General features: G+C 32.2%; 1 protein-coding gene across 3 annotated transcripts in view; it reads right to left on the reverse strand.

Annotated features, from left to right (window-relative positions):
* The window catches only part of pde4d (phosphodiesterase 4D, cAMP-specific), a 237,106-nt gene that overhangs the window by 221,880 nt on the left and 4,892 nt on the right, over positions 1 to 10,334 (reverse strand). The window lies entirely within an intron of this gene.

A 10,334-nucleotide genomic window follows, 5' to 3' on the forward strand; every position in this document is an offset into this window, starting at 1 on the left:
AGTGTCAAAAACCAACATTTTTCCATATCTCTACCAATATTTATTATACAAGTTTGATGCTTACATTTAGGAAAAGCTCATCTCAAGTGGAGTATTTTATTTAGTTGGACCAAAGCTGTATGACCTACCAGTAAAAAGATTGGTAGGGGTCAAAGTTCATGATGTCACAAAAAAAAACTAATTTTTTCCCTACAACTTGGCCACTGGTACCATTGAACAACATTTACTTTCAATGTGTGACCTTGACCTTCGCTCAAGGTCATATTTAAGGTCAAGAGCTCCTCAGAAAAGTGAACATAGTGAGACCTCAACGCTCTCAGTATGACAAATCTCAGCCTAAGCAAAAAAAAAATTATACTTTTTCCCAATAACATGTCAACAAATCCAGATACAGGTTGTCATTTTGGTCAATTTTCAAATGCCAAATACGTATTCACCTTGCAAATACAGGCCTTGTCTAGTTCTATTTTAGTTTCTTCCAATGAGCAAAACATCGTCCTCCCGCATAGACTGCAGGACTTAATATATTCCAATATTTCCATAACTATTCTCTACTGTAAGGGTGTCAAACTCATTTTGGTTCAGGGGCCAAATATGGACCAATTTGATCTCAAGTGGGCCACAGATTTTAGGTTGGGAAAAAAAAGCTATCCAGCAATTCCAGCAAGATTCTTTTTGAATAATATGTTAACGTTTCATTTATTCAGACGTGAAATGGGATTTTAAAAACCACAGAAATTGGTTAAAAGTTGTACATTAGAGAGGCCAAAAACTGACAGAAAAAGTGGTAAAAAGGGTTCAAAATGTCAATATTGGAACAATTAGTTTAATCTCACAAATAATGGACATGACAAATGGTGAATGTGGTTAAATTGTCAAAAAATAAGTATGAAATATGGTGAAAAGAGGTTAAAAGTGACAATAATGGGTCAACATATGTGACAATAGGTGTAAAAGTGGTGGAAAGGGTTTATAAGTGCTGAACATGTCTGGAAAGTGGAAAAATGTACAGAGAAGACATTGAAATGTGATGTAGAAGTGTGAGAAATAGGAGAAATGTAGCAAAAATTATTTTAAAAGGAGCAAAAATATGGCAGGAAAAAGTGATGAAAATAGGTTAAAATATGGTGAGTTTGGTTTAGTTGTAGAAAAAAGGTAAAAAAATAAGCAAAGCAGTGGGTGTGTATTTTATTCTACTTTTCTTCTATTGTTACTTGTGTTGTAATGACTGAGAACAGAGGACCAGATTTATCTTCATCTTGCACGCTTTATTTTGACCTGTCACTTATTTATCTCTTGTTCAATATTGCTGTATGTACAGTACATGCAAATAATCTCTCCTCTCTGTATATGACCTAATAATACACTATGATTTTTTTTTTTTAAATAATAAAAAATTAATCAAAAACAAAAAGAAATAATTCACCGTCTTTGATAGCTAGTATATATACAGCGGGGAGTTCTAACACTTATGTCTCTACTTGTTATCATCAGCAGACAATTCAGAAAGTCTTATTTTCCCTGCTTTGATCCACATTTCTGTAATACTTTGTGTTTATACTCACGTTCTTTCCCCTACAGAACAACTTCTACTGCAGATTTGTTTCCACAACCTCTGAATATTTATCAGTCTACTCCTAATTAAAAAGCACTAACTCCTGCTGCACATCACTTGTTATTTACCATGTAATCTTTCATTTTCATGGCTCAGGAACAGCAGCAGCAGCAGCTCCACTTAGAGCCATGACACGCTGCAGTCACAGAGAAAAGACTCAAAGGTCACGGACTCTACCCTCGACTGACCCGTCTCCGCCTAATACATGAGGAATGGCAGCGTGCTCTTTAATTACCACTGACACACACACACACACACACACACACACGCAGGAAAAGAAAGGAGAGAGAGATGACATGTTGACAACCACGTTCATGTGATGCAGCCTGTGGTAGCGTTTGATTATCTTCCATGTTTAAAATTCCTAAACCTCGTGTTTATACGGTAACTTATAGGAGATGTGGCGTTGGTCGGGGTTCATTGTTAGTCTGTTTATTCTAAAGCTGCACTGTGACATTAGAATAGTAATATAGAAAAACAACAACAATAAACCAGAGCAACCCTTTGACCTCTGAACAAGAAGACAGTCATCAGAATCAGAATCAGAAACAGGTACAGTTTTACAAGAAATTTGACTTGGTAATAATAATAAATAAATTTAAAGGATGAGGGATAAATAAAGGATAGAGAACAAAGGATAAATATGAGAAATATAAATATATATACAGTTCCCTTTAACTCGAACCTACATCCCCCTTCCACACTTTGTTTAAACTAATTTTCCAATATTGACACTTTGAACCCTTTTTTACCACTTTTTCTGTCTCTAATTTGCAACTTTTAACCATTTTCTGTGGTTTTTAAAATCCCATTTCACCCCCTCTTCCACCATTTTTGGTCACTTTTAACCCTTTTTGTTTCTGATAATGATCCACGTGACTGTTCTTCAATGTTCATGTCTGTGTTCAACCACTTTCAGGTACAGCGGGGGTCCCCAGGTCTCTGGAACCATTATTTTGGAGGTCACGGCTGCAGAGTTTGAGAACCCCTGCCTTAGAACGCCCTCACTTTTAAAATCACTGCTCCACCCTTGGTGCTGTCCGTTCAGCCTCGTCTACGTACGTGTCTCTGAGAAAGATCCTCAGTGACTAAAGTGACGTCTTTATTCTACCGTGATGCATTTGTGCTGCTGAGGATTAAAGGAGTGAAAACCACAGGAGGTTGATTTCTGCCTCAGTTACAGGAGCCATGATTAACACAGCTTCAAATATCAGAACAATCCTTCCTTTCATGACCTTTTCCATTATCTCCTCTCCACCCTGAATAGAGAACGACCAACGACCAATGGTCAATAACCATGCAGCGTGTCCTGTGTGGGTGAGAAAAAGAGCTGACTAATGGTTTCCCTCGTCTATTAGAGGACAGTGTAATATTAAGGCTACGTGAGACGACTCTGGCTGCTGCTGCTGCTGCTGCTGCTGCTTATTGAATAATCAGTCAAAAGTAGAGCCGACTTTTATTGGAGCCATTCAATCAGCAGGAAGGAGCACGTAGAAATAAACAGTTCCTCTCTCTGGCTTTTCTTTCTATCAGCAGGACTCGTGCTCACTGGATTAATCAAGTACGCATTTGATTTGTCAAGTGAACGCTTTGCAAGTGAAAAAAAAGGAAGAAAAAGACGTTTGTGTCATTAATATTGGAGCATCCTCTACAAACATCAGTAAACAAATCAGTCTGTGAAACACTAAGTTGGAGTCGTGACAATTAAAAGACAATTACAGCCCATTATGCAGTCCATCAATGTGTTTCCTGCTCTCTTTGATTCTCACTAAAAGCTTTTTACTGAGTACATCTTTGCTTCGTGATGAGTTTACTGTATTTTAATTTGTTGGTTGAAACCCTGAGATCACTGTTGTTGACATGTTCGCCACGTGAGTTGCACAAAATAAGAGTCGTACTCCTGTACAGTAGGTGGAACGTCCTCAACACTAATGGCAAATACGATGGACGTCGGTAAAAAGATGAAGAAATATTTAGAGTCTCGTGTTGCGTTTCATTTTCCTCAAAAGTCGGAGGAAGGAATGACGTCTGCAGTTGTGAAGTTTGAAAACAAGATGGCGACATCTATCAAAGCTATTCTCACACTTTCCTGTTGTGAATGTGAGCAACATGTAGAGAAATATCAAACATGGGGGATGAAGAGGAGGGGTCAGTGTATGTTTAAAAATTTAAAAAAAAATTTAAAAAATTGCTAACAAAATTTGGACCATTGGATTTTTTCCATTTCGAAATATATATATATATATTTATTTATTTATTTTTTAAAGTGTGGTACTTTGATTTTCATTTTAAATATCAAAAATTAAGGTATTTTTTTTCTCACCAGTGTCAGAAGCTAAAGTCTAATTTTCTGTTTCTAAAAACAATGAAACCAACCGGTTTTCCATATGGTGCTATTGAAAGTTGCCGTTTTCAAAATAAGAGCATGTTTGAGGACGATGTGTAGGAGAGAGAAAAAGTTTCAGCACTTTTTCGAAACATTGAGAAAACTATTACAATTAAATTACATCTGAAACAATAAGAGTGTGTTTCAGGGAAGAGGACATGATTCCAGAAAAATCTTTTCCACCAACACTTTGGTATATATATATATACACACACACATATATATATATATATATATATATATATATATATATATATTTGTGCAGACATTTCTGCAGAGGACATCCTTGTTTGCCATGTCAAAAAGTCACGTCAAAATAAAGGTTCCAAAATATTTTAGCCTGGGTTAAACAAACCACAGGGACAAAGTACAAACAATAGTTTGGAACTGCACAGTCCTCATACGTGCCCTTATTTTGAAAATGTCAACTTCCTCTTGTACCATTGTTTCTTTTTTGTTTCCATCTTATAACTATAAAATTACACCGTTTTGTTTATTCTTTCTTGATGCTGATGAAGACAAAATAACAATAATATACAAAATGACAACAAAAATACACAGAAACACACAGAACGTTAACAAAAATATACAAAAATGACAGGAAATATACACAATGGCAACAAAACACACAAACCTTTTGTTCTTTTTTGTGTAAATGCTCAGATTAGTCTAAGTTTAGCTTTTTTTTTTTTTAAGTTGGCAGCTCTAGAGTTATGGATAATATCTATAATAATATCTATAGTATACAAAGTTTGAGCCACAGATTGTTTGAATAATGCTCCAGAAAAAGTTATTTATTCCTTAAAGATGCAAAAAATGAATTTTATTAAAAGCTTTAATTTGATGCTGTAATGACTGGAATATTGCAGTTAATATTTTAGGTGTAATATCAGGTTTAATAGTAGCTCTTCAGAGGCAAAAATGACAAAGAATAGACACAAAATACACCAAAAAACAAGACGAATGCAAAACCAAAAAACAAACCAAAAAAAACAGAAATACTGTATCCGAAAAAAAAAAAAAAAAAAAGAATCGCACACAAAATGACAATAAAAACTCAAAAATAAATAAGGTTCCAAAACGACACAAAATGACTTGAAAAAAAAAAAACACAAAATAAATAATGTACAAGATGACAACAAAAATACACAGAAACACACAGAATGGTAACAAAAAATATACAGAATTGACAGGAAATATACACGATGACAAAAAAACATGCAAATGCTCAAGTTTTGTTTGTTTTAAGTTTTTGAAGTTTTTTAGAGTTATTGATAATATCTATAATCCACAAAGTGATCAAAGCCATTGATTGTTTGAATAATGCTGCAGAAAAAGTTCTTTATTTATATCTTTAAGCTGCAAAAAATGAATTTTATTAAAAGCTCTCATTTGATGCAGTTAATATTTTAGTATTAGGTGTAATATCAGGTTTATTAGTAGCTGTGTGTTCACACACTAACACTATAAACACAGTCTATAGAACAGCAGTGGCTCCTCCCAGTGGTTCAGACTGAAATAGTAGTGTTGTTATTCACACACACACTTCATTTCCTCATGATGACAGTGATGACAGTGTTTGTAGAAGCTCAAAGTAATCCGATTACTCCTGAACTACAGCTGATCTTAATAGAGTTCACCTAGAGTGGAAATGAGCTGCTTTCATATCAGGATTTATGAAATATTTCTCTTATATTTCATGTTGTTTAGCTGCAACAAACACATGGTGACTCACATTGATGTTTGATTTCTCAGATTACTCTTTAAAAACAATATGACTCAGGCAAAAGTAAAGGGTCCTCCAAATATCTAATAGTTTTCATTTTTGTGTCATTTTGTATATTTTTCTCTTATTTTGTGTGAGCTTGTTTTGTGTTTTTGGATTCATTTTATTTCATGTGTTTTGAGTGTGTAATTTTGTGCATATTTGTAGTAATACTATTGTCTTTATGAATCCTTTTTGTACACTTGTGTTTGTTTCAGCCATTTATTAAAAAAGGTTTTGTCATTTTGTATATTTATCTTTTATTTTGTAGACTTAATTACTCTTTGAGTAATTAAAGGGATCTCAATACTGAAATAATAATGATAAAAGCCAATTTAATCATCTACAAAACTGTAATAATAATAATGTTCATGGCAAGAAATACTTCTTATTACTTCTTTTAAAACTTTTACTTATTTTTATGTATCTTTCTTTTAATTTTTGTTTAAAATAAATATATAAAATTTAAAAAATATATATATTATTTTAATACTATAAACTATTCCTGCTTGGTTTGCTATACATTGATCTTCTCCTATTATTTGTTCATTGATCAGGAATTGATCAAAGTCTATTTACGACACAAATTTCACAAAGTCTTGCAAAAAAAATATTATCATTGATAATTTATATTGGGCATTAAACACTGCAATCAAAAAATACACATTAATCCTACTTTACAGAGTATTGTCTTATTTTTTTAAAGAACATTATATAATATTGAAGCGTTTGTTGGTTTTACTTCAGAAACAGGAAATGAATCAGTCAAATTATATTAAACACTGCATGGGGGTTAAATAAAAACTTCTGAGCCTCAAGGGAATAAATGTCAGGACATTTGGTTTAATCTCAGAGATAATTAACTCTTTATTAATATTATTATTAATTTAGAGCTTTTAAAGGTATTTCTATCAAAGTCTTTAAACAAATGTTTCCACTATTGCTTTTCCTTTCTGCATAGTTTACATTAATATTGCTTTTTTCCACCAATGTTTGCTTGTTCTAACAAAAAGGTTTAATTAATGTATGTACGATATGACTGGTATTAAACTTAAATACATTATACCAGCCAGGACATATATAGAGATTTTCTTTGTTTATGATCTTTATTGTGGAAAGAAAGCAAAGGTGGAATTCATCCCACAACCTTCTGCCAGGTTGGAACAATTAACTGTTGCTTCATCAATTAATCAAACTATTGAATAAAACAAAAACAGAAAAAAAAACTGCTTTTGATGCAAATATCATTCCAAAATGTCTAGTTTCTTTTAAAGTCAGCTGTTTATTATTATTATTATTATTATTATTATTACATACTGTACATACATTAAGTACGTAGCACAAAAATACCATTAAATAATCAACAATATTTCCCTTTAAAATAATGCTCCAAACTGCCACTAGATGACGCTAAAGAGCTTTATTTACTGACTCCATTAAAGCACAGATGAGAAACTTTTTGGGTTTTTTTTAATCACAGCAGAGGTCAACAAAATATGATTATATCAAATCTAAGGAGCAACATTATCAACATTGATGTCAGCATTTACAACCTGAGCACAAACACAGGAAAAAGAACACGTTTTGCCTGTTTTTAGGAGTTTATTTCATGTGTTTTTGTTCATTTTGTAATTTTGTTGTTTTTTGTTCATTTTGGTCTATGATTCATGCAATTTTGTATGTTTTTTGGAGGCAATTTATGTATTTGTCATTTTGTATAATCTTCCGATATTTTTCTAGTCCTGTATATCTTTTTTAATTCTATGCAATTTTGTTTTCGTTTCATTTATTTTTCTGTTTTTTTCTCTTTATTTTGTTCCTCGTTTTGTGTTCTTTTGTAGTTTTGTATGTTTTTGGAGTAATTTGTGTAATTCTACGTGCATTTATATCTAATTATATAATTTTTTTAAAAGACCTTTTGTGTCTATTTTTGTTGACATTTTGTATAATCTTCTGAAATTATCTTCTAGTTGTTTTGTATTTGTTATTGTTTTGTATATTTTTTTCTCATTTTATGACTTTGTTTTTGTTCTGTATATTTTTCATTATTTCTTTTTTAGTTATCCTTTTGTATTCTGTAATGTTTTACAATTTTGGAGTCCTTTTTGTGTATTTCGATTATCTTTGTGTGTAATTAATTTAGTATGTTTTTTTAAGTCCCTTTGTGCATTTTTGTTATTACATGTAATTGTGATATTTTGTAGCCATTTTGTGGCTAAATATTTATGTTTTGTGGAGTCATTTTGTGTATTTTATTGTAATTTTGTAAATTTGGGGGCTAATTTTTGTACAGTTTGGTTATAATTTGTATAGTGTTTTGTTTCTTTTGTGTACTTACACTAGTGTGCTACAGCAAAATGACCAAAAGACACATTAAGAAATATAACAGTGTAATATTTAGCATTAGGCGTGTGAGTCTCTCGTCTACTACATGTTTCTGTTGTTCTCTCCATCCCAATGACATCACTGACCCCAGGCATTAGCATTAGCATTAGCATTAGCAGGCCTGCAGAGCTGATGGTGAGTCACCACCATCATCCATACACAGAACAATCTGAGGCTGCATCAGATGTGATTCAATATTCCACATGACAACTGACTGAGCACAGAAACCCACAGGAACATTCAGACGGTAGTTATGTTTTTTCTATGTCAGAATACACACAGTCACTGCAAAATAAACCAGTTTCATCCCAGGATGGTCCAGATTTACATAAGGTTTAGTAAATAATAAAAATAATCATAGAAAGATTTGAATTCAAACATGTCTGTTTAACTATTTTCCCCTTAAATTTCACATTGTGTTTTCATTTTTTAATTCTGTAGAATGTGATTAAAGTATAGCATGAGCAGAAATAGCCATTTTATTTAAATTGTTTAAATCATTTATTTGTGTAGCACATTTTATTTAAAAAGGTATCATATCAAAAAGTGCTTTACATAATAAAAATATAGATATTATGTCTAGGAACATATGATAAAAGGCTTCAATTTATTGGGCTCTGATAAACATGTATACACATTTACATAATGTGAATGTTTAAATAACATATGTATTTTGTATCTGTATATTTTTCCTGAGCAGTTTAACAGATTGTTTTTATATTATATTTTCATATTTTCATTACTAATTTATGACAAAATACACATAAATTAACCCAAAGCAGGAGACAGTTTTAGTTTATCTTTTTGCACACATTATTAAACTAGCAGAAAATAACTACAACATTTACGGCTTCAACCACTCTTTTCTTTAATACAGGTTCAATTAAACACAAAACAGCCCAAATAATAACATAATTTAAAAAGATTACAATGTTTAATGTTAGATTTTTAATGTCTATTGCCTTTATTTCCTCCTAGATTTAAATCGTAGTAAGTGTTTTCACAGAAGGCGAAGAAGCAAAAGTGGCCATTATTTTAAAAAATATATTTTAATGCTGTGCCATATTTGTGTAGCACATTTTATTTAAAAAGGTATGCCAAAAAAGTGATTTCCATAATAAAAATATAGATATTCTGATAAAAGGCTTCAGTTTATTGGGCTCTGATAAACATGTATACATAACATTTACAGAAGGATTTAATCCAGAGCAGGAGACAGTTTCAGTTTGTTTTGCACACATCATCAAAGTAGCATTTAAGAACAAAAACAACAACATTTACGGTTACAACAACTTTTTTCTTCAATCCAAGTTCAATTAAAGATGAAAATCTGAATAGTAACATAATTTAAAAGAATGAAATGTTTAATCTCTGGATTATTTATCTGTAGCACTTTAATGCCTTTATTTCCCCTTAGATTTCACATTTTTATCGTAATAAATGTTTTCATTTTTTGAAACCTCCTGGTTGTTGTTGTTGTGTACACTAGTTAAAATCACTACGACTCTGTTATTCGTGAACGATATATCGCTGACATATCGTGTGATATATCGTTTCAAAGGTAATTCGACGTAGATTGCGATTTTACGTCGGACAATTTCATTCGTTTTACTCGGTGGAACCGAGTCAATTGACTGAATTCTCGGGAACCTGGTGTGTGCTGTTTATCAGAACTGTTATTTAAATAGGTACACACACAACATTAGGATTTGATCATAGTGAGAGGTTACTTTTCATGTGTTCTGCAGTGTGTTGAACTATAGAAATGTTTCTTTTAAATATTTTCACGCTTCTCTTCATGTCTTGTGTTTTTTTTTATCCAATGTTCAAAGATAAAAACCTCTTCATTTGTTTACCAAAGGTTTCCTGACGCACAGGAAATCCACGCACGTCACATTTAGTTAAACAAAGCTGCAGGATGTGCAAGAGACGACCAAACATAACCAATGCATAGCACCAATCCCCTGGGACGCCATCTAAGCCCCGCCCACTCTCCTGCTGCTGCACAGTTAACATGTTTTTATCTAAAGAGTCAAAAATAAAACACAATACCAGGACTTCCAGTGTTAAAGGGAATGTAAATGTTATGGTAGTTTATAAAACTGCACACTGGTATTTAGTTGTTCTAATATACTGTAAACATAGATCACATAAATTCATTAGTTCATTAATTAATTCCAGTT

The sequence above is a fragment of the Gouania willdenowi genome, chromosome 9 (assembly GCF_900634775.1).
Source record: "Gouania willdenowi chromosome 9, fGouWil2.1, whole genome shotgun sequence".
NCBI lineage: Eukaryota > Metazoa > Chordata > Actinopteri > Blenniiformes > Gobiesocidae > Gouania > Gouania willdenowi.